Genomic DNA, 26,193 nt, shown 5'->3' on the forward strand with positions numbered 1-26,193 from the left:
TGGCAGCTGCACAGCTCAGGAAGGTTTCATGAAGTAGAGCAGTCAGAATATTTTTGGAATGCAGTTGATAGCATTATTAACAAGCTTGCTAGGTCTGTTTTCTATACCCACTGCCAAATCAATTTGTACGAGAGTCATGACTGTAACCAATATCTTACAGTTAACAACTAATCTTGAATGAATCAGAACAACACAGCCCATTAAATTCCTAATTATACATATGTACATACATTTAAATAGGCCTAGATGTAGCCCATATTTTCACTGTATTGAAGTAGAGGGAAGACACTGAGTGATGTTAAGACTGTGCATGAGCCCTGCTCAGGTTTGCAGGATTAGCTTAGAAAGCTTGAAATGTTTCCTCATTTATGGCCTCTGATTCTCACATCCGTTTTTATTAAATATGCAGCTCTGTCAAGCCTCTGACATGCAGCTCAGGTAGACACATTATAAAAATCACAGGGTGAAATCAGGACTCCTTGGCTAACTGACTACAACAAATATGGGAACTGACTATTTTAGACATGTCCCCATTGCCTTACCTTACAGAAGATTGCTGACCTGGATAAACACCAGCACTGCATGCCAGAGAGCATCAGGGTTTACAACAAAGCAGAAAAAATAATATTTCTTATGGAAAAAAATACTCTGAGTTGTACTATTCTGATGGCAGTCTTAGAAGTGTTTCCTTTAGATTACAGCTATATTTAAAAAAAAACCAACCCAAAAGTTCATTCTTTCCTCACACAAGCATCCAGCTTATGTTTACTTATTTTTGTATTTACATATATCCCATTCTCTTTGTTTCTGTGATAAAACTTTAATAGTCAATGAATTATAAATCAGATTTATGTATAATTTATTATTTTAAATACATATTTTATCTTCAAGCTTTTTAAAGAGGAAACTATTTCATCTTTTTTTTTCCTTTAAGGTCTCAGTAGTTTGAAACATTCATGAATAAAGCATGGTCCAAGCTGCATTTACATTTTTATAGCGTGTGCTGTAACAGTATAGATTTTGTTTTCTACGTGCACACTTTTAGGTCAACACAATTGTCTTAGGAACAAACCTTACAGAAATCTCTGGGATTTCATAAACATACTTTTTTGTTATGTTGGTGTTTTCCCAGCACCTTGGACACCTCCCTAATGCGCTCACCCCTTTGGTCAGAAAGTTGTAATGCTCTGTAGCTGCACAAACACATCTGTGCTGGTACCTCTCAGATATTTCTTTATTTATTTCTATCTCAGAGCCAGGAATGATTTAGCTTTTCTGAAACAGACAAATCTTAATTCTACTACAGAGTAATTCAGAGCACTTCTGGAGATGGATTGGTTTATCAAGCAGGTTCAGTTAATTTCTACAGTTAAAAGGCCACATTATGGTTTCCATCATCACGAAAAGAAAGACATTTCTTTTTCATAGAACTATGTGGACTTACACCGATGCATTTTGGATTAGAATTTGATTATTTTTATCTTACATCTGCCACATATCTCTCAGAGCAAAATGCAGGTGGTCTATTGAAATTAATCTGCCCTGGGAAATATATCATATAACTTTTTGGGTTTTTTTATTTTCAATAAAGACAAAGCCCTACAGGTACTGGTTTGATTCAAATCCCTTTTAACTTTTCTAAAAGCATGGTAAGCTGGTGCCATCCAGCTTACCCTGTAACTCAGATACGTCTTTGTGTCAGGACTGAAGATTTCCCTGCAGGAAATTTCATCTCATAAACAATCTTATCTTTTCATGTACTTTTCCCCCAAATTTCAAAATATTTGCACAATATAAAAAGTGTACTGAAGATATGCATTTATGGAGAATTTAGCTTGTAATGCAGAGAGACAGACAAAGATGAGGCAATAATTTACTATTGATAACAAGCAATATCCAACTTTTGTACTAATATTTTTACCAGAACTGTACAAGGAGGCAAGTATTTTATCCTCCTTTAAGAAATTACATATACACGATAAAAGACAGGAACTTTTGAGAAAAGAAAATGCATAAAGAATTAATGGATTATACTTCAACAATAGAAAAAATTTTGAAGACAGTCTCAAGTTGTTTTTCAATTTTCCCACAAAATTAGGTCTCTCTCTAGTGCCATAATGTCTTATACTATCTATGCAAAAAGGAATATACAAAGATATTTTTTAAACTTTCTTTTCCTACAGAAAAGCTTAAGCATGTTCGTTTAACCATTGTTAAAATAATGCATGTTTTCTCATATTTGTTAACTGAAGCATCAAATTACTAGCACAATTCATTTTTGATGAGTCACTGCACACTGTGTGAAGTGGCAAACATGGAAATATTCTCAGAACTAAAATTACAATTTGCATTCTCAGGGCAAGTGGTCTGCAGCTAATTCACATCGTGAATACTGAAAAAAAGCCCCACCTTAAACTCCCTGCAGCTCAGGCAAACTATTCACATCTTTGAAATATCTTTAGTCAGCCAAAAGTATCTGGCATGCATTTGCAGTCTGTTTGCACAGGGAGGATTCAAAACATGCTCTGACTGAAATCCCATGGCTAAATAAGAGAGTTCATTTGTTGCAAGCTCTCTGGAAAAGATGCAGTGATTAAAAGCAAAGCTGTGCTGCTATGTTGTGGCATACAGAACTTTCAGGATTCACAATAGGTGACAGATTTGGGTACTAGGGTCTATTTCCTCTCCAAGCTCTGCTTCAGGAATCAACTAGTTCACATTCTTTTACTGCAACTTTGGAATTTACCAGTTGGGGTTTTTTTCTGGGTTATGGTGGCTTTCTGTTTTAAATTTCCCTTCCCTTTCATGACAAGAGTATTGTCTAGTGGGAAAAAAGCTCTTAAGAAGATAATCCATATCCTCCAACTCATTCTTCTTTACTGACTTCTCCCTGAAGTCAGAAATGAGATCTGTCATCTCTCCTGTTTTCTCCCCACTTTTCTTTCCTTCAGACAGTAAGTGAAAAGAAAGCAGCAAAGTTCAGAAAGAATGCAACTTCTGAAAAGAAAAGTAGGTTGGAGTAGGATTTGCTCATTATTGAATTATCCACAGGACTCAAATATTCCTAAATTCTAAAAGGTCATCACAGCTGTAGGGCGACAAATCCAGCTTTGCACAGCCAGACAAAACAGACTGTTGAGGTTTCCTTTTCAGCCTTGTCACCTGCAAGGGAAAATGATTCCCTTTATTTTGCTGGACAGACAGGAGGCAAACAGCACATGCCAGTGCTGACTGAACTGCAAAAGCAAAACTGACAAATCCTGGAGGAGGAAACTGCTATTATAAAGCCAGGCACGACTGCTAATGCTACCTTGACTTCCTCAGCTTATACCTGCTGCTGCTGCTCAACAGCCCCTGAGGCCCAAGTGACATTACTCTGGATTCTAAGACAAGCCAAAAAAGAGACTTATAATTTTATCATAAAAACGTAAAAATAAAAAGAGAGTCTTTCAGTAGACTCACCACCATTGCAGGTTTTGTTCCATGATAAAGAAGCAGAGAAATGCAACTGTGTTAAAACTCAGGATGCTTCTTGCAAGTAGCAAAAACACCATTCATGACAGCTAAATGAAGAAAGAAAAATTTGACAGAAAGTTCAGGGCTGAAAAATCAAAAATTAAATATAACAGTGGTCCCTGACATCTTCCCCTTTCTAATTTGTCATAAAAATAATAATTATTATTGAAAGAAATATCCTTACTCTCTCTACAGGAATAAAACAAAATCTGAAAACTGTTTCCAGTTCCCTTTAAAGTACTGCAAAAATACCACTAATTCTAAAGGGCACTTTGTAGACTTAATCTGTGTGTGTTTATATATATATATACACACACACAGCCATTCCCACATATACAAGTGCATCAATGCAGATACCCATAAAGCATAATAATCCATTACAGCAGTCCCCTTTTCAGAACAGAAAGACTGCTTTAAGGTCTCTGGACAATTTAAGAAAAAAATAGTATGTTACAGTTTGTGTTTTTAACATTTATCCTTTTTAGTCACAGAGTGATTTTGTTTGGAGGAAGATCAAAACATTTCTTCAAAGTTTAAGAGTATGTTTGTACAAGCATCCTAAATTTCTAATGCTCTGCCTGGGCTGGTTTTAGATTAAAAATCCAAGCTGGCCTTGTAACTGTAACTTGCAATATATCACTGTGAAAGAGAAGCATAAAAAGCACAGCCATGCAAGTTAAGATTGGCATGTTTAGACTTCCTCTTGATCTCAAGGGTTCGAAGAACAGACCTGAAGCATTAATATTCTGTCTGAGAACGTGCGAAGCTCAGTTTTTGCTGAATTCACAAAATTAACTCAGTAACTTTACAGAAGAGTTTGATATAGCTTGAAGTCCTTGTAGCTGTGTGAGTTTTCACCAGTAGAGGAGGTGCTGCTCAATTCACAGGAGCTCAAACTGAACTGCTTTTTCATGATTTGCAAATTAAAAAAAAAAAAAAAAAAGAGAGAGAAGCTAAGTTTTACAAAATGTAATATTCAAACTCTACAAGTATAACACTTGGAGCAGAAATGTTGAAAATGGTATAGAATCAATCTGTCTCTGCAAAACGCACACTAAAGTAAAAACTGTCTTATTTTACCCAATCTCACCAAGCCAGGTGCTGTAAATTTGTATAAAAAAATCCAGATTAAAAGGATATTTGTTATTTGTAAGCACAGAGAAATTTTACTGTTTCTTTTCCTTTCTGATAATTTTCATGATGCTACCTATAGATAGCAAAGTGTTAAGGAGTGCCTCTTGTGCCTGCATCTTTATGTACAGTTTAACTGAAATGCATTGACACATTCTATTTCTGTACTGTACCACAACAAAATTAGAGAATTATTTTATAACTAGAACGCTGCTTTTTGACTGTTTTTGTCTTAACATGTTTACTCAAAATATTTTCTGAGTAAAATTCAACAGTATCTATTGTTTATTTGGTTAAACTGAGACATTTTGAACAGTATAAAAAAACCCATCTGCCTTTAAAATAATGCAAAAGCACAAGGGCCTCCTTCTCACCCAGTTATTTCTGGCTTGCAAAATCTGGCAAAAAAATGGATCTGTCACATGAAAATTGTTTGCTATAAGTGAAATGTGAGAAGTTTATTTTGTGTTCTTAGTTTTTCCAATCTCTTTACTCTTCTGTGTGCTGGAACTTTATTTGGTAACAGAGATATTTTGACCTTTTGGTGGTTTTTTGTTTGTTTGGGGATTTTATTTATTTTTTTTCTTTCTGGTTTTGGTAGTTTTATTTGGATCCTTATGGAGTTGTTTTTTTTTTTTTTTTTAATTTATTTCTACTTCAAGAAGGAGAGCCACAGGGTTTTCACACATTTTCTGTATTTTTGTTTTTAGAATAAACTGGCTACTCTCCCCTGACAGTCTGTCTCAGTACTACTATGATCAAATAAAAATTTGATGACTTATAGAAATTGAAAGTAATAATGAGACAGAAGCTGGAATCTTGAAAGGTTACACAAATGTAGGAATGAAGAAGCCACAAAGTTTACTGGATATCTTTCTGCCTTTATTCTTTTCCTCAATGGAGATCTAATTTTTTAACAGTAATAAAAAGGATTGGAAGGTGATGCATTTTCACTGAGAGGTGAGAATGTAAAAAAAATTGTGTCAGGAAAATAGAATTCTATGTATAATTTTTATGCCATTATTTTGTGATTAGTGTAGGTGGTTATAGCTGTTATTCTGATTATCAAATCATTCAAATAGAAATTCAGATATAAAATGACACTACTTATCTACTGTTTACCACAGTTTTCTGTTCATGACTTTTCTTATAAATTATATTACCTGGATTTTTTTTTAAATTAATATTCACTGTGGCTGTAGTAATGCTTCACCATATTAAAAAAAAAAAAAAAAAAAAAGCTAGCTCAGACTCACAAAGGCAAATAAGAAGGCTCTTGATGATTGTAATTAAACAAGTTCATTTCTTCCAGAATTTGCTCAGGCTGTCTTGGCAGTCCAGCAATACCTGATTGCCATTTTCACTTACTGTAAAAAAAAGCCTAATAATTTCTGTGAGGTAAAATAGCCATTTGCAGTAGGAAAAGTACCGTTTGACTATACCCTAAAGAAATAATCTCTCCAACAGCCAGCCCCACAATCTTCAGAAGTAGATTAGCCCCCCACAAAAATCATTACACTTATAAATAAGTTCTAAAAAATAAACCAACATACATATATAATAAACAGAAAAACTCCATATCTCAACATAAAATTCCTTTCTATGCCAATGGAGATTTGCAGAACAGACTATTCAGCAAATCCATGATGGAGACCAAAATACATTTAGTCTATGACTTCAGAAGAATCAAAATAATTAATTCTTTTTTAAGTTATTATAAATTTTGAAATACAGAAAGTATTAAGTATTGCCAGAATGAAGGCACAATTTCTCACAGCTAGATACTGTTGGGGAAACTCTCCTGTCGGAACACCCAGGAGCCACTCTGGCAGCCAAATCCTTACCACCTGAGATGGGACTGAGGCCACAGAGCTGCACTCACAGTCAGACCAGATTTCCTCGCCAGCTCGGCACCAGGTGTCCCACAGCAGTCACAGAAATCCAGATCCTTGAAACAATTTACTATTGGTTCAATAAAACAATAACACAACATAAATAAATAAATAAATAAATAACAGCCTGAGTTGGTGTCTCCGAGGAGGACCAAGAACAAAGGAAACCTTGGGCTTTTATATCTTCAGAATCCAAGTGTGGGAAAATCTGGAGCCATCAGTTCCTGCTGTGTGTCTCAGTGCCCCTCACGTCTCTGTATCTCAAATCTGTGTCCTCTGTTGTGCAAAGGGTCAGCAGCAGCTCACACCCTCTTGTCTCAACCTGCAGCTCCATCTGGAACTGCACCCCAAACGCAGGATGTGTTCCTCAACTCTGAATTCCTTCCTCGAACACATCCACCAGTTCCCAAAACAATAAGAATGCCTCTAAATAAAAGGCAAGCGGGTGCCTGGAAGAGAGCTAAACAACCAGAATACTTGCCAGGACCTAGCCTTAACAAGCAAACATCTCCTTGTTCCCATTCCCAGGAGGATCTGAGACCCTGGCTGTGCCTTGAGGGTGCCAGGATGTGCCCTCATTAATACCCCCAGCCCAGCCTGGCTGTGCTGGCTCCTGGCTGAGGGAATGGTTTGGTCAGGACGGGAGGGCACTGCACTGCCCCATGGCCCTCCAGACCTCACCCGGCCAGCCCCAGACAGGATGTACCCTCTAAGGTGGTTCTGGAGGAGAGCCTTGCCACCATGATATTTTTATGAAAATCCTTTGCTAGGATTTTTCTCCTATTCTAGCTGAGAAGTCTTAGAAAAGAAATGCAAACAATTAACTATCTGATGGCTGTGGAATGTGGTCTGGACATTGTTTACCAACAGGTGTTTCTTTGATTAGTCCATTTTGATTGTTTCTATTTAATGACCAACCATGGTCCAGCTGTATGAACTCTCTGAGAGACACAGGTTTTTATTATTCATTCCTTTCCAGCTTTCTGATGGATCCTTTTTCTCTATTTTTTTTAGTATAGTTTTAGTATAGCATTTTAAAATAATAGAATATCATAATATACTAAATTAGCCTTCTGAAACATGGAGTCAAGGTTCTCATCTCTTCCCTTGTCCTGCAACCCTCAAACACAATCACAGAGCCTGGTGTCAGAGCCCTCCTTGCCACACAGGCCCAGAGCTGAACAAAAACCAAGACATGAACCACACTGAACAGGATTTGCCATTCTCTGTGCTGACAGTCAGGCATGGTCAGGACCACAGGTCACAACACAATGTGGCTTAATTCAGGCTGGAAGGAGGCCTGGCAGAGTGAAGATGAATGTAATAGCAGTCAATAGCATTAAATACAGCACAGAGGTATACCTGAAGAAGTATGGATGTAATTGACTGTCTTATCTAAGGACAGATGAAAGTAATTCAGGAAAACAACAAGTTTTGCTTCAGTATTATGCCCTAGGTTGCCAGCAGATGACAGCAGGTCCTGGTGGCTGCCTCAATAGCTTCTAATTAATGAAATACAATAAGTGAAGTGGGCCAGCAGTAAGGAAAAAAAAAAAAAAAACACAACAAAAACCAAACCACTCAACAGACTGAGGCACTTACTGTCCCTAGGAATGAATTGAGAATAAAGAACAGAAAGAGTTAGATTCCAGTTTTTATTTTCAGTCAAGTGCTTTTTTTGTTTACCTTGAATAAACCCTTTCTTGCTAGATTTGAGTGCTGAGGAGAGTGAAGTCAATCTTGGAAACTGAAGTCTTTTATGTACACACCCTGGGATAAAAAACTGCTGCTGGGTGGGTGAACTGAAGCTGTACTGGCCCATTGAGGAGAAGATTAGGAATCTGAAATCAAAAGACTCTTTCATCATTCTCTATTTGCCCTCTATTACTTTTGCATGCTTTTTAGAACTTTAAAAAGATGAGAGTAAGTTTAGTATAATTTTTCCAGCATATGATTACTAGCATAGCAGTTATTTTTAAACTTGCCATAATGTCTGTGCCAACTTTGTTTCCATGCTAAGATACAGCATATTCTGTGCCATTACTGGGATACTCTAGAGTGGTGAGGCTCCCTCCCACATCTAATTCTGGGCCTAGAGGGGTTTATATGAAATGGATAAGGAGTGATGTCAGCAAAATTCACTTTAGCTATGATATAAACAAAATGCAAAATCAGTGCTGTATGTAATCTTTAGAGAATTTTTTCTGTTGTGGTAAAAGCATGATGGCATATAACAAATTATATTGATCTGTGGTTCAAGACAGTTCAAACCTCTGTTTCTTTTGTGTAATACTTTTGAACTCTGCTATATGAAGGAATTAAGCAGTAATTAATTAAAAATAATTTCAAACAACAAATCTTGGAGGCTTTCTAAATATAGTAGATGGTCTTTTTAGAAGACAGGCTTCCTACAGCAGCCACATTAGCAAGCTGTGAATAATGTTTACCATCAGTGTTTCAGAATGAGTGGTGATCTGCTGATCTATGGGCAACTAATCAGCAGTTTGCAAAGTAAAAATACCTTTCTCAAGTTACATATTTTTCTCTCTTTTCTGGCTAACCTATCCTTTTTTTTTTTTTTTTTTTGCTATGGTAATTCATTTCTACTCTAAAGGACCACAAAATACTGCTTTAGGTGAACAACTCAATTCACCTAGGCCCTGACTTAGAGCAGGCCATCCGTGACAACCCTAATAAATTGTGCATGAAATTGATTTAATCTATATTTGAGACATAATTTGTCCTGCAGAATGTTGTGTGTGCAGTTCACTCATGGTTTTATTTTATTTGCTGTTTTGTGGCTTGCATTGCTATATATTTACAAAAATAATTTCTGTTTTCCTGTCAGAAATAAACCAAAAAAAACCACAAAAAACCCAAAACAAAACAAAAAAATCCACACAATTTCTTCTGAGATTGTTTTTCTGATCACTTTTACTGAAGGCAGCACAAATAGCTGAACTGAGAGGTCTTTTATAATTCTTTCCATGCCAACCACTCCAACACCTGAAGCCTTCCACTTACAGTTTTGGTCCATCCATAGAACATACCCAGAAGGGCACTCAATTGGTCTCAAATTAAATTCACTATTGGCAACAAGAATTTCCCTATTAGCTGTAGTTAGTTAGTGCTACTTCTGGACTTCTTTGCACTGTATGCTTGGTATAGAATTAAAATAACAGCAGCAACAAAAAAAAAAAAAAAAAAAAAAAAAACCAAACCCCAAAACAAACAAAAAAATCCTACAAAAAAACCCATGAGAGACAAGAACATTGAAGGATTTTATACTCTGCTGATCCTGAAATTTAAAATATTTGAAATGCAGACACACACACACGTATATATATACATATATATTTATTTTTTTTTCTTTTAACATCTGTGTAAGTAACTTTTGCTACCATGGACAGAAGGGAATCCGTATATTTGACTGAAGAAGCTGCAAACCAATATACGACAGAAATCAGAAAATAGATTAAATCAGAAGTTCTATAAAACTCAAGATAAATGTTTAAAAATCCTTAATTTGACACCACACAGACAACATGCTAATAAAAAAAATAACTTCAATCATAGGTAATGATGAATAAAATTGCAAAGCTTTTGCCACACAGGAAACCAGACTAGCTGGAAACAACTCCAGACCATTCTTTCGAGTACTTTTTTTTTTTTTTAAAGAGTACAATGACATTTCAATGGGATAATTTTTTTTTTTTTTAAGCAAAATTCTTAAAACACTGACTCTGAGTCTTATATAATACAACATATATATTTCAAAATATTTCTGAGATCATCTTCTAAGGCCTCATGGATCCTCACAGCTCTTATTTGCAGGCAATTAAAGGACAAATCACATATTTTTGGAATATATAGAATATATTTTAGGAAATCTGACACAACTGCTAACCTGTCTATTTAACATACCAAGGCACATAGATTAAATCAATTCCCAGTTCAATTGTATTCTATATACCTTAGATCAGTTATCATAGAAACATCAACAGATAAATAAAAGATTATCAGTTGGATGCATTTGTAATCATAAGCCTTGCTCAAATGTGCTTTGAGATTTAGCCAAAGGAGATACATTAATGCAAAATATGTATCTCAAATGAAGACTCATATTTGATTCCTAAATTTTAGAAAGTCTTTTGCAAATGTACTGTTTTATTGAGGATTATTTGCTTAAACAAATCTAATAACTTCAGCATTTTCTCCGATTTGCTAAATGAAGCCCTAGTAATGCAGGAAAATACAAAGAGAGTGTAAGACTTTATTGTTACTGGTTTGGATTTCCCCTTTTTTTCTTTAATGTCTTTTTAATGTGTTTATTAAGCACGTGTATCTGCACACACATACATATATAAGTATACACACATAAGCATTAAAAATAAGAATTGAACCTTTGTGTTAACCAGCAGACCTTGTTTTCCCATGCTATTTGTTTCAGGTTCAGGAGGTAGGATACAAACATGATGTATCCCAACTTTTAATTTGGGTTTAAATAAAGATACCACCCTGACTCAGAAGTCCCATTGCAATTTGATTCTAATTCAGTTGCAGGTCCCCAGGTATTTATTCTCTACGTCCCACCAGCCCAGCCACTTCCCAGGATGCTGTGCTTTGGAAACTTTTGTGGTTGCTCTGAAAGACAAATGTCATAATAATGAACAGCAGCAACAAACATTGGTGTGTTACCAACACCTTTCCAGCTGCCAAAGCAAAGCATAGTACCATGAGTGCTGCTATAGGGAAAATTAACTCCATCCCAGCCAGAACACACACAGGTTGAAATGTACTTTCCTTTCTGAAATATATGCTTGGGTTCAGTGCTTTCAATTTGAAGCAAAAAGCTTCACAAAGCTTTCATGAAGCTGCTAGCAGAGCTGAGTTGAAAATGGTGCTTACCTACTTGTGTTGGCATCTGTCTGCAGATGAAACTTGGAACACAATAAATCCCTGAAGCTCGCACGAGCAGAAAAAAATAAAAAAATAAAAAAAAGCCTTAAGCAGGAGAAAGTGAGAAGATAAAGTGACAGGCAGAGCAAGGGAGTTCTGAAGACATGCATTAAATATTATCTGATATATATTTGCAAATGATTCTCATGAGTTCATCCATGTGGCAAATGCTGATGTACTGCCTTTAAGGTTCCTCATGAATGCATTTTTTAATCTAAAGTAAAATCTCACACCAGTAAAGCTCTTATTTAGAGTATGAGAAAGTTTCTCTTTGTTCTAAAATAAAACTCTTAGACTTCTCCAAGAAACATTACCTCAAGAAATATTAATTTGTAAGAGATGGCTCAGGAGCTGCTATAGAGCTTTCTGGCTGTTTCAAGGTTGTGACAGTGCTCAGATATTGCAATGGTTCTGTATTGCACTCCAACAGCTGAATGTGTTACTAACCCTGCATGAAAGTTAGAGTTGTTATTCAAGCTGCAATATCATCTTCTTCTGCTGACATAAATAAAATTTTGCTGTATATGTCTATTTTTCTAGCTTTCCTTCAGACTACTTCTATTCCAAACACAATGAGGCCGACTTCAAGCAATGAAGGTGAGAGTGTTGCTTCAGGTCACAAGAAGCACATGTATCTCTCAGACCCACTACAGTGTGTGTCAGCACACACTCTTTTGGCTCTTTGTGTTTGATGCTCTTTTTTTCTGTTGTTAAAATACCTACCTTCTGGTAAGCTTACAATTCTGGAAGGGTGTTTTTTGCAGGGTTTTTATTTGAATTTTCTTCTGTCTTGACATTTATTTTTCAGCCCTTTCATGCCTCAGTATGTTGCCCCTTATTTTTCCCTGAGTTTCCATGCCTGTGTACTTTGAGAGCAGTGGGTTTCATTTTTTGCTTCCATTCTTTTTATTTTAGTGTTGAGTGCTTCTCACTTCCCACACACTTTCAATTTTCATTGATTGTTCTCTTTTTGTTACCCACATTTCCACCATCCCACAGCATTTTTCCCCCTAACACTCATCAGTAAAACAAAAAACAAAACAGTAGCTTTCAGACCAAATTAGTGAACACACCAAATAATACAGGTGAGAGAAACTTATGCTACATTACATCAGTTCCCTTGAAAACAGGAACTCAAAAAAGTTTAAGGGAAATTCTGGGCTAGGGAAAAAATTCAGGATAACATAACATGGTCCTTGATAGTTTCCTCAGCAGCAGCTATGACAGACGTATTTTAAAACATTTTTAAAGCCTGCTAAATAATCAAGGCTGAATTGTTTTGCAAGCTGGGATAATTCTACTTCTGGGAGTGCTGAAACAACCAATATTTCTATCTTCCTCCTCTATAAAACAATCTGTTGCAGACTTTCCCCAGTTCATCAACATCTTCCTAGGAGGGTATGTCTAAAAAGACATATTGAAAGCTTTTCCCTGAATTTTCTGTTGAGCAGGTGGGCTGTGGGATGGTTTTTGTTTTGTAGATATATTTTGGATTGTTTGCAAAAGCTGTTTGTTACCATGCCATCTGATGGACAATTTCTCAATGTGCCATCATGACTACAGCATCTGCTCTCACCACAATGTTTCTTCTAATGTGAATCGGCCTAGGAGAAATTCGTCACTGCAATGTATTATTCATGTTGATAAAAAGGGTTGCAAAGTGTCTCAAAAGGTAAAATTGTGATATTGTCTGCAAAAAGATCCTTTTACATCTCGCTAGCCACATTTATCACTCTGATTCCTGATATATCTTTTTCCCTAAAGAAATCAGCATGTGTCAGTCCTCCATACCTCAGATTAAAACAATGAATAGAAATTATGCTTGCTCCCTGTGTTACCGTGTTCTGACAGAGATTCTTCAGGACTTGTTCTCCTTCATTTGGTGAAGGAGGATAGCTTAAGTGTGCTAAACTTACCTTTAAATCCTTGTGTTTATGGCACACAAATATTAGTGTATTACCACTGACTGTCAAAAATTGTACTGCAGGTGACCATCCAGGATATTGGAGCCAGACAACAGCAATGTGAACATTCAGCATTTCTTAATTTCTTACTCCTAGCATTTTTTTTTTTCCCAGGGGGAGGTTACAGAGCTTCAGCACCTAATATTTTAATCTGACAGCCTTCTAACACATCTCCTGTGGCAGAGAGGAATAATTCAGAGAATTACTTAGGTTAGAAGAGACCTTTTGAAATCATCTATTTCAAAAATCCTTTGCTCAAGCAGGGTCAGATACATCAGGGTGTCCAGGACAGCATGCAGCTGAGTTTTGAATACCCTCAAGAATGGAGACTCCACCACCTCTCCAGGCAATGTCTGACCAACCTCCCAGTTGCAGTTTTTCTGTGCTCAGATGGAATTTCGCGTGTTTGAAATTGTGTTCATTGACTCTTGTTCTGTCATTGGAAGTCAGTGGGAAGAGAATCTCTCCCTCGTATTAGTTCACTCCTGTCAGATATTTACCCAAACAGGATAGATATTTAAACAAATAGCATGGGAAAACAAGGTCTTCTGGTTAACACGAAAGTTCAACTCTTATTTTTAATTGTTAAGATCCCTCTGAATGTTCTCCAGACTAAAGAATCTCATCTCTGTTTCTCCTTAGAATTCCAATAGACTATTGGCCTTTCTAAACCTTTACATCTGAAATTTGTTAACAGCCCAAACAATTTCTTTTCCCCTAATAACCAAAAAAATTTCCTCAGATATAGAATAATGAGTTTAAAGCATTCAAATCGAAATCTTACAGCTGCATATATAACCTTAAAAAGATATTCACAGTTAATAACATTTCTTTCTGTGTTACTAGATAAAGGGCAAATTACTAAAAGAAATCCATATCACTGCACACTGAACGACTGTGGCACTTTTGACAGTGCTTCTACAATCACCTTTGGATGAATTTTAGATCCTAAATTCTGTAATGACCTCCTGTAAGCAACTCTGTGCTCAGATAGTGCTGGTGCAGTCTTCTGAAGCTGCTTTGAAAGCCAGACCCACCATCCTTAAGAGTCTGACACTTATAAATGCCACTTTAGGCACAACTGGAGAGAGCTTTGCAGGGCATGAGGTGTCCTGTGCACCCAATGGGGCAGCTAAATATGACACAAGGCACCCCCAGACACACCATGTGCACGCTGCCTGAGGGCTGGCCATGGGCTACCAACAGAGAGAGCAGGGGATGGGGTGGCCAGAGTCACACTCACATCTGCTCTTCCACAGGGAAACTACTCCTGGGGTTCTGCCAGGAATGGGGTGGCCAGAGTCACACTCACATCTCCTTTTCCATAGGCAAACCACTCCTGGGGGTCTGCACAGGCAGAGGGGCTGTCAGAACCACAACTCACAGCAAATTCAGAGTATAAATAACTACATTAGATATGATCCATTAGGGATCTCCTCAGATTCCACATGAAGGAAAAGAAACTCTTTGTGCTGTCACACGCGGAGAAAAAAAACCACAGTGTTGAAAACTATCAAGATTTTATCATGAGACTCAAGGTGTCTGATTTTCTTAAAAGCAACAAGTCTCTGAAACAGGTATTTTATGAATGCTTCCCTTCCCTCTATCTCTCTATGTATGTATATATAAATCTATAAATGTAAGTATGTATAGATATATATACATATATATGCACATACACACACGTGTGTATATATATTTATATAGTGTATATATATCTTTAGTTATATATATTTTATATAATAATATGTAATATATAATATGCAATATATAATATAACTATTATATAAACAGTAAAATATAATAAAGAAAAATAGATAAAATATAGAATAGATAATTAAAATGAAATATAAGGATTAATAAAATATAAATAATATTATATATAATAATAATAATACATTATATATATTATATATTCTTCTAATCTCCATAGTTAAGGAAGCAAGTTTGTAAATTCATGACTCAAGATCAGCCTTGCAGCCTAAAACCAGAGGGAAGGAAAAAAAAAATGAAAAAAGTAGAGGTAAGCTGCTTATTGCTATTTTTAAGTCTGCTGTTCTGGCACTTCTTCTGTGCCCTTTGAATGTTTGGGCTTCACAATACTGAAAATGCTTCACCCTTTTTCTGTCACCACGGGATCCAACAGGCTTTCCAATTTGGAACTTGAACTAGGGAAAATGTTAATTAGCAATGGTGCCCTCAGTTGTTAGCTCACTCTCAGCATATTGTGACACATTGCAGTTCACATGCCCTTGTTGAAGCAGATTTACAGAGTATATTATCTTGCTTTAACTAAAACAACTCTCAGAAAATGGACATATTTCTCACAATGAAAATAATGTTAATGTGATGACAGGAAAACAAGAGAAAAATGGCAGAGGTGACATTTCTCCTACTCCTGGTAACTGGCAAGATTTTTCTCAGTCATTCTATAAGGCAACAATGATGACAAGGTAATCAGATGTAATCAAAAAGTCTGAAGTCATGTGATTTTTAACCCTGTACTTCCCTAAACTTAATCATAAATGTTCAGAGTCCTCTTCTGAGGTTTCTTCTTAAGAGCAAAAGGCAAAAATCTTTCCATGGTGGAAATGGCTGATATATGCAGAAAACAATATGGCAACAAACTATAAAGCATTCTTTATTATTTTTTTTTCATTTCAGAATATACTGGCAAAATATATTGCAAAATGTTGCTGAATTTTTAAATAGGTTTGCTATACAATTGGCTGAAAGTGCACAGTGTTTCTAACACATCTCAGTTTAGTATTTACTAGATGCTGTTTCAGCAATGAAATACATTAAGAGCCACTGCTTTGTAAGCCACTAAAGGAAAAAAATACTGGAGAAAATATATTCTAAATGGTGACTTCTTTAACGAAAATAATGTTCTATGGAAAAACTTGGCAAGTGAAACCACTGATGGAATGACTGCTTTTATTAAAATAAAAAAAAAGTTTCCCAGAGTAAGGTTACAGAAGAGCACCACCCATAGAATTCATTCACCACATAATTTACAGAGAAACTGCTGCAGCAAACAACTAGCAGCCAGACGGGCACAAAATTCTACAGTATGCCACCAATGTGTTGAATTTTAGGAAGAGATTTAAATAGTACGGTCTTTACAATATTTGTATTGAGGTGGGGAGTGACCATGAAAATCTTTGTACCACACAATAGTTTCCTGGTCATCTCACGTCAAAGTGCTTAAAGTTGTCAAAATTGAATTTATTTATTTTTTTCTTCTAAAAAGGACAAGTGTTCTGTATTTGCTGAGCTTTTATTGTTGTCAAGTGGTTGTCAGCAGGTTGCTCCATAGCAGATATTTAAAAAAAAAAATAAACAGACTTAATGTTACCTTCAAGGTAAAGATGATGTCTTATTATTAAGTGAAAAATTAACTGGTTTTCCAAAGAACCTCATGCTATGGAGAGAGCATTTTGACAAGTGAGGCTGGGAAATAATTTCATTGTCAAGAGATTTTATTGCTGAAAAGAATGTGTCACTTACGAAAATTCTCACATCTGTATACATAAAAAATCTGGAAACAATTTTCTACGTATTTCAAACTTCTCAAAGAGAAAAGTGTCAATGGGTTTTGAAGCCATTTTTTAAAAATATAGAAATGAAGTGCCTTTCAATTAAATTGCAAGGAAAACAATCACATTGGGGTGGATAAACATTTACTAGCTGAAATTCTATAAAAAAAACTTTATTAATTAATAAATGGGATTGAAAAATGAGTGTCATTATTTAGGAAGCACAGAAAAATTATTCATCCATGTATTTTTGAGCTATTTTTTTCTTAGCTATAACAGTCATTAAAAAGTATCAAAATTTAGAAACAGAGCTTCAAATTGCTCAAGCAAGATGTTACACCAGAATTAAAAAAAAATTAAACATATTAATCCATATTGTTTACAATACTGATTATTACATATTTTAATTAGTTTTTTGCACTGTTAATAGAATTATTAATATATCCTTAATCTTTACCTCATCTGTTTTAAACTTCTATTTTTTGTTGTGCTTATAATATACATAATTATTGCAATTAGATATATGTAGAATATATAAATACCTGAGAGTGCATATATATATGCATACAACCCAGGGCATGTGTTTGAAAATATTTTACTGATAGAGGCATATGATCAAAAATGTTGTGAGATCACTGCTACAGTCCTATAGCAGGATTTATTTTACTGTTAACTTGGACTTTACTATATATAGTGGCTGTTTTTCAATTATTTTCTATTGTATTTTTGGAGACTTAGCATTGCCAAAATCTTTACTCATAATAATCAGAAAGGGAATTAGTGTTTTTAATATTTAAATAAATAGTGTGATAGCTTTGCATCTTTTTGACCTTGATTTTTCACTCACCTTCCCTGCCAAAAATCCCAAACCAAACCTCAAAAACTACCATCCTCCTTTTCCCAAAAAGTCCCTTGAACACTCCTGAGGAATGACTCGGTGATTTTCAGCTTATGTATTTTCAGGTCTTGCCTGACACAGAGGTAAAGTTATATTTTATCTTTATTTACAGTCCAAGTCATCATCCAGATTTTTTTTAAGTGTGAAACCTTCAATACAAGGTAGGTCGACTGACTACTTGTATTTACATTGTGTCTTCAAACTGAAAAGATGCTTTTATTTTTGTTGGAGTGTTTTTTTGTTTCTTTTAAATTTGCTGACATCTGAAGAGATGATCCTTCTCAAACAATGCATTAATATCAGAGTATAGAGAATACAACAAACCAAAACAGAGAGAAAAGCTGGGAAATATTTTAGATGAGTAAAAATGGTGATAAAATAATCTTGCCAAAAATAAGTGATATTGCACAGAATGCTAAGAGTTAAAAAGAACCTGGGCTATAAAAGAGGAACTTGTTAAGGGAGTATTCCAAACTCCAAATCTCTAATATATTCTGTAAATAGACCAAGAACTATTAAGAAATTCTTTGTTGCAGAGCATTATCAGCTTGCATATTCAAAAGATTTCTGCTATTACACATTGATAAGTTGTAATATATCAGAGCACTTCAGGGAAGAAAAAAGAAGAGATCCATTCCATATACAAGAGATGATAAAATTTACAAAAAAAAAAAAGGAACATCTAATCACAGTGTTTTCTTTTCCTCAGGGTTGTCAGTTATAAAAGAAATAATTTAGTTTTCTCTCTTAGGTAAATCAGTATAAACCAACCACGATCCTCCATCTATTCTTTTTTTCCCTGCTGTATTCTTCATGTAAGAAACTCAACTAAACCCACTTTCTTCACTGAGCTGTGGAACTTGGCCTGTACAGCATGAGTAAGTACAAGAGAGAGTAGTCAGTGAAATGTCAAGTTAATCAGGTTTTTTTTATCTTGCTTACAATATGTTGTTTTAACCACACATATAATAGCATTTTACCACAAAGTTGGGAAAACTACTAAGTGAAAAACCTGAGGGGCCTTGTTCCTTTTGTAAGAAAAAACAAAACAACACAAAACAAAACAAAGAGTCAATCACCTTTTTTTCATGTTTGGGAATCCACTTTGTCACTTTCAGGGTGTAAAATGCTCAAGGGTCAATATAAACCAGGTTAGATGTTCTGGCAATCGGCTGAGGATGTAAATCCTGCTGGGCATGGCCAAGAGCAGGAAATCCAGCAATGAGGGAAACACAGCCCCAAACACTGAAGTTACAGCTGGCCCTGGGGGATTCAATCATCTCCTGTGAAGAGGAAGCACCACTCCTCAGAGAGAATCCTTAATAGCAAACTGGAAACCTTGCAGTTGGAAAGACCAAGTCAGGTATCTAATGCCCAGAAATTTTCTTACAGAACAGAGAATTGTCTTAGAGAGAACACAATGGTTGCCCTTTATACATATGTATTCGGAGGAAGAGAATTTTGATGACAAAAAAACCCTCATTTCCCAAAAAAACAGCAACAAACTATATTGCACTACAAAAACCAAATTAATAGATTTTTGTATTATTTGAAATTGAAACTGTATCAGCTGAAGCCATATACTGTGAAAAATACATAACAGTACTTCCTCATACAGGAGGTTGCACTAAAGAACTCAAATATTTTGAACTGAATGCCTTTTTGGCATTTGAAATGCCATTCTATCCTGTTTCCCTAACTCTCTGAGATCAAAATCGCATTACTCATGAAAGAGAAAACTTTTATTGAAACAGGTTGAGCATTACCAAAAAATCAAGTCAGATTTTACTTGCTTTCTTGTCATGGTTTATTCCATTATTTGTCCAAACACAAATTTTTAGATATTTACTTTAAAAAATAAATCTAAACATTTATTTTTAGATTTAACTGAAAGATGCCCTCAAGTTAAAAAAGGCAAGGGACTTTACTGCTTTTGTGTTCCAGGATGACAGGAGTGAAAGAAAAAAAAAAGGGGGGGCGGGGGCAGGGGGAGTGGTGTTTTTGTTCCATTTCCATCAGAACATGCAGCCAAGACATAGAGGTTTGAGATGCGCATATTATTCAGTTACTCCCTCATTTCAGCTTCAATTAAAACCACATTTTTCTTGACTATTTAAATTTCTTTACTGCTCTTGTCAAACTCTGCCCAAAATTCTGGGTAAAATTAAACCATTTTTCCCCCCACTGTCCAGATGAGAAAAGGTTTATGAATCCAGGCCCTTTTTATGCTATGTCTGATCACTGAATGCACCAACATATCACTTCATATAATGTCTGTGATTTATATTCACAGAATATGCATCCTATTGTTGTACTACTGTTTTTTATCAATAGCATATTTTTGAAAACATGTGGTGTTTTTTAAAGATTTTTTCCTTACTAGGACAATAAAGTACTAAAAATCCACTGAGTAAAGGATTACTTTTGTTTTTATGCTTTATTATCTGACACAACCTGAAAACCATTTCCTGTCACCATAAAAAAGAAGTCATAGTACCACTTGCACACTCCTATCAGAAAGTGTTATCAGAGTAAGCTTTCAAAAATTCTTTTTCCATTTTCCACATATCTGCTGATTTCTATTTCATGCTGTACCTAACTATATGATATGTACACAGCATACACAAAATCTGTATTTTTGGCAGATGCTAGAGTTAAAGCTACAGTTAAAGCAAGTTGAATTTTTTCTCCCTTAGGAAAGAAACCAGTAAATCAGAAACTGTTTCTCTGTTGTTAATAGCTCTGGGCATTCCAGTAGATTACCATCACTCAAGAAACCTGACTATTTTAAAGCTATACATTTCTTTATGCTGGTTTATTTTTTTCCACTGGATAATAGTTTTAAATTTAACAAAACAATTTGTACTTTGAAAGAGGACATGCAGAAGGTGACTGAAGGAAGGGAGGAAGGGACAGTTTTCATGGCTATTCTCCATACTACGTTTTGAGTTAAATTGTCAGACCACACTTCTTCCTTTTTTTTATGCAGAATACAAAAAAAAAAAAAAAACCTCAATCAGCAAGCAAACTCTGCATTATATATTAATTAGCTCTTCAAATCTTGTATCTAATGAAGAAAGATTTAACAAATCTTAGAGGCAAGCTCCTTATAGACCTCCATATTGTGTAAAGGAACCTCTCCATGCATCTAAAAGCATGATTTGAAATTTGTTGTCTTTTAGGATGTTATGATGGAAGTAATGCAAAACAAATGTATTATTCCATTTATATGGAATTTATGTTATTCTGTTCCATTCCAAGTGTATTTGGAGTACTCTACAAAAAAAAAATCTTGGTAGTTGCTTGGTTTCAGAAATGCCCAAGGCACCAAAGGATGTTCAGATGCTTAAATTGAAGAGAAAGCAATAAGAATTGTCCACCTCTGTGTCTTGGATGACACATGTCTCACTCAGATGCCGGGCTTGATTGGCAGATTCAGTTAAGACTTAGCAGTCATCAGCAAGTGATAAAACATTTTGTAACCTTGGAAAACCAAGTTAAAATCCTAGATCTTTAAAAGTACTTTTGCACATATCATTCTTTACCTATTTTAAATTCCATACAATATTTTCAAGAGTAACTGCTGGAGAAGCATTCCCTTCCTTTCCTGCTCAGCATTCTTAGTCAAGAAATATTTCATCTTGTTTTGGGGTTTTTGTTTCTTTTTGTTTGGTTTTGGTTTTCCTTATTTGTTTCCCGTTTTGTTGGTTTTGGAGGTTTTCTTTTTTGTTGTTGTTTTGGGGGGGTTTTAATCCTTTTTTCTTGTTAACTTGTTTATATTTTTTCCTTTCTGCGCCCCTGTCCCCCTCTCTTAGGGAAATGGTACCTGAGAAATTTGAGGCACTTAAGGATAGTTTTCATTTTCTGGAAGACTGAAATAAAATAAATTATATCGTTATTTAAAAACAAAACAAAAAAAAAAAAACCCAAACCAAACAAAAAAAAAAAAAAAAAAAAAAAAAACCAACAAAAAAACCCACCCCAAAAAAACCCACCCCACCCAAACCAAAAGCCCCAACTTCTTCGAACTATCCTGTCAGGAATCTGAATTCAGAAATGGGAAAGCATAAGTCTTTCAGATAGAGAAGGGTATATGAGTTCACACAGCTAATGGAATCATGCCCTTACTTCACATGCAGCCACTCTGCTAAAGGTTGAACGTGAAAGATATTGTTTAGGAGAAGGATGAAGTCCGTCCCAACACTGCTGTGAGTTGAATGAAACAATAATTACAGAAATGTATGATTTCTAAGAAGTATTGACATTCCATGTTGCAGACCTGACAATTCAAGCATCAACTACAGCAAACTGAGGAACACAACTAGAACTCTCAACTTTATTCAGGATTCAGCCTGATTCCATAATTCCAACTAAGTTTTGAAAGCTTCTGAGAAAAAAAAAAAAAAAAACAAAAAAAAAACAACAACAAAAAAAACCCAAAACCCTAACAATAATGATTAAATAAAAAAAGAATAAAAATACAGCAAATCCCCTTAACACCAACAATAAGAGACTTTAAAGGTAATTCCATGTACACTGCCCTTTCCTGTGCAAGCAAGAACTTTAATGGCAAAACAAGCTACCCAATTGTGAACCAGCAGGAATGAAGATATCAGTCAATTTACTCAGTAATATGTGGAAAACAGTAAAGAGAATAAGGGGAATTTCAAAAGGACTTTAAGGCTAGAATAAATAGCAATCTAGACAGATCACGATGAGTGCAAGGAGGGGAATTGACTGGACATGACTGATGTTAATGATGGAGAGACAATCCTGCACAATCCTGCCTGGAGATTACTGCCCAAAATAACTGCAGGAAATAATCAGCAACAGGGAAAGAAAGGGATAATGATTAGATTAAATACTTGAAATTTTTTTAGTTCAAAGCAGGGGATTGGTGGGAGAAATACAACATGAAAGAGAGCATTTGCTATTCATTAGAAAGATCCTCAGAAGATCCCAGAGCAACAACTGCCCATGGGTTCAGCTGCTGTGCAGAAAGAATTGTATCTCCTGGGAGGAAGCACTGGAGTCTTGTCCTCATGGCGGGACCCTAGGATAAGATAAGGGCCATGCTGTACATGATTTGGATTGTGATAAACCCAGTGTCCTTATCAGTGATCTGAGCCCTTCTCAGGCAGCTTTCAGGCAGGTGCACCATGCAACTGCGAGCAGGAATTCTCAGGTGTGGCTGTAGGTAACAAACATGCCCTGTGTGAGATGCATGTGTTTTGGGCATTGCTGCTTTTGTTTGAATGGAGATTTTTTTAATTACTATAGCTACTTCCATATTTTTTAATTAATTTTTTTGAAATGTTTAAATTAAGCTAGATTTCAACTATTCTCTGGCATGCTAACCAAGGCAAAAGTGAGATTAACCTGAAAATCTTTGTGTTTTTTGGTGGAGGGAGAATGTGACTCAGCACATTGTAGTGCTACCACAGATGGAATAAGATTCCAAATGTTCTCTCTTAGGAAAAGTGAAAGAACGTATCAGTCCTATGAAGCTTTGCACCTGAAGTACAGAAGTAGATAAAATTGTTGAAAATGGAAGAGAACCAGACAATAATTAAGAGAAAGCAATGGAGAGAAATTGAAGGAATAAAATGAAGGGGAACTATGAATTTCTATATGGCACTGAACCACTTATTATTTCCTGAATCGTGTGGTCTTTTGATGAATATTTTTTATGAAATGGGGCAAAACCAAAATATTAAATTTACACTGGATTTAAATAGTGCAGCAGAGTTCATTTCAAGTTGTGTGCATTTACACTAGGCGAGATATGCATTGCTTAATATACATATTCATTTTTCCTAGACCTAATTAACATTTGGATAATTAATAAAATCATCTTTGCCTGGTTAATAGGGAGGCTGTGTTGTTCTTCTGGTTTACTTCTGGAGTAATCAAAATCTAAATATACACATCCTTTATGGTATTTTCCTAATGTTTAAAAACTAGGGGTGCACTTCCCCTTTTATCCCTTGAGCAGTACTGCACAGACATGGAACACTAATTGCAGCTTCATCTGGCATACACACAAAGTTACCCTTCTTTCCTTTCAAAGTTACTTATGCAATTGGACAATTCCAAATTAGCCTTAGACCAGAAACAGGAAGCTCATCTTAAGGCTCATTTAGCTGATGATGTTTCATCAATAGCAATTAAAAAAAAATCCTGCAAATTGATTTTCTCTATTTTTCTTTGCTGTGGATTTGGTATCAAGCTCACTGAAGTCAGATTCCCACAGTTTTCCAGTTAGTAGATGAGACAGGAAGAAGGAAGACACTTCTAATTCTCAATAAAGCAATTGTTTACTTTTCATGTAGTCTCACTGAAGTCACAGAAGCTATTCAAGAAATAAACTCCCTCTGTTATTTTACATCTTAACTAAACATTGACTGTAATTCTGTTTTTCTGAAGTTATTGTGTCCATTTCAATTTCCCTCAATAAGAAACATTCTGAATGTACCTACTCAGGTTAAGATCTAGAATTATATGTTGGTACTGGATATTTCTAGGGGCTAAAATCTAGCTAAAAGCAGTAACATTTATCTTGCTTGCTTGCAAAGCAACAGGGGAGCAAAAAGAAATATGCAAGCACTCTACCTATAATAGAACATGATTGCAGTGCAATTATATACAAGGTATGGTAAATATTAGTGGGTATTATGTTAGTGGTGCTTCAAAACCCATGCAGATTCATGAAGAGAGATTTTTTTCCCCTCCCCTTTCATTTTTTCACCTGTGGATTACTTACATTCCACTCAATAGCAATCATACTAATAATAATTCCTGCATAAAAGTCAAAATGCACATTGTGTTTTGTCAAATATCATAGCAATTGAGCAGAAATCATGCAGAAACAGAAAGCTGTACTAAAATAGGCTTATGTAAATGTAAAAAATTGAAGCATTATAATCTATGCAGTTTATATTACAAAGAATATGCAGTTTTAGATGATAAGCTTGTGATGATAAACTATTGTGATTTTGGCTAGCTCTGTACTCCTGGCTCTTTATTTTTGTCTGAAAAGTGAAGCTATGCTGATAGCAAAGAAACAGAAGCCCCAGTGATCTGTTCTGCTTTTCTTATTTTTAAGGAATTAGGTCAGTCTGAAAGTCAGCTCACCAGAATACGAAATACAACCTAAGTCCCAGGCTGAGACAGTAGAAGCTGAAGTCATCAAAGGTGAAAAGAGAACTCACAATACAAATAGTATTAATCCAGAGCCTTAGATGTATCCCCTGTACATTTTTTTTTAAATTTCTTATACTCAAAACAGACTATAATACAAGAAACACTTGGTATTTTTTTGTCCATTTCCATGTGGGACAAAGCTCACAGATTTTCTAAAAAAATTAAAAATTGGTGAAAAAAGTGAGAAGTTTTTTTTTAGGTGATGTCTGGTTTGGCAAACGAACTTTGATATAGAACAAATTTGAGTGAGTGCTGGATGCCTTGTTGACATGTCCAGTTTTGTGAGTCTTATGAAAAAAAATCTGTCAGTAGCCAGGAAATTGACTTGGATGTTCCATACAGTGTTTGATTCTGAAAAAGGTGGATAATCTGAAGGAAATCACAGAGAATTACTGTGTAGTGCAAGTGGCAAATGCATCTCAGGAAAAAAAAAAAAAAAGTTGTTATTTAGATAGTAATAGCAATCTCAAACAATCCATTAAGCCCAAATATAATTTTATGTCTGAAACCAAATTTGCAACCCATTGCAGCCCCACTGTGAACTACAACATATCCAAAGAAATTAATTCATAAATGAGAAATGGAAGCTCTTTGACGCAATAAAGGGAGATGAGTATGGGAACAAGATTCTGTACCACTACTCAGGTTTAGCTGCAGTGGAGCTCTAAGATTATTTGAGGAACAAAATATCACTGACAGCATGTCCAAGTGGCAGAATAAAGCCACATGTACAATCCTACTGCCCATCAGACAATAGAATGTGAAGCAGAAGGGGAAAAGAACCTCAGTGCAAACTTCAGGTAGCAGAAGAACAATACATATTTGTAATTAAATGTTTGATAGTGCAGTGTAGCACCTAAACCATAGGAACATTATTTAGCCAACACAAAATGAGCTGATGTATACATGCTTCATTGCTGGATTAGAGAGGTCAAAGAGAAAACAGAGTAGAAATGGAGTGGATAAAGACAAAAGCTGGAACTAACATCTTTCACACAGATGGAAACAGCAGAGCTTTAAGCAATCTTTAGATAAAACCAGAAGACGGCAGCATCAATTATTCAGTAATTTGAAACACAAGTCACATCAAC

The 26,193-nt window shown here is 35.4% G+C and overlaps 1 long non-coding RNA gene across 4 annotated transcripts in view; it reads right to left on the minus strand.

Moving 5' to 3' along the window:
- Positions 1-26,193, minus strand: part of LOC135294972 (uncharacterized) — an 81,933-nt gene that overhangs the window by 7,732 nt on the left and 48,008 nt on the right. For 3 of the 4 annotated variants that reach the window (XR_010357005.1, XR_010357008.1, XR_010357007.1), the window contains exons 2-4: positions 5,904-6,014; positions 4,247-4,420; positions 3,463-3,563 (exon numbers count right to left, since the gene is read on the minus strand). This is a non-coding gene — a long non-coding RNA (uncharacterized LOC135294972). Of the gene's footprint in view, positions 1-1,895; positions 3,163-3,462; positions 3,564-4,246; positions 4,421-5,903; positions 6,015-26,193 lie in introns of those variants that run through there. The other variant, XR_010357006.1, reaches the window with a different exon arrangement.

This window comes from Passer domesticus, chromosome 2 (genome assembly GCF_036417665.1).
Source record: "Passer domesticus isolate bPasDom1 chromosome 2, bPasDom1.hap1, whole genome shotgun sequence".
NCBI classification, from domain to species: domain Eukaryota; kingdom Metazoa; phylum Chordata; class Aves; order Passeriformes; family Passeridae; genus Passer; species Passer domesticus.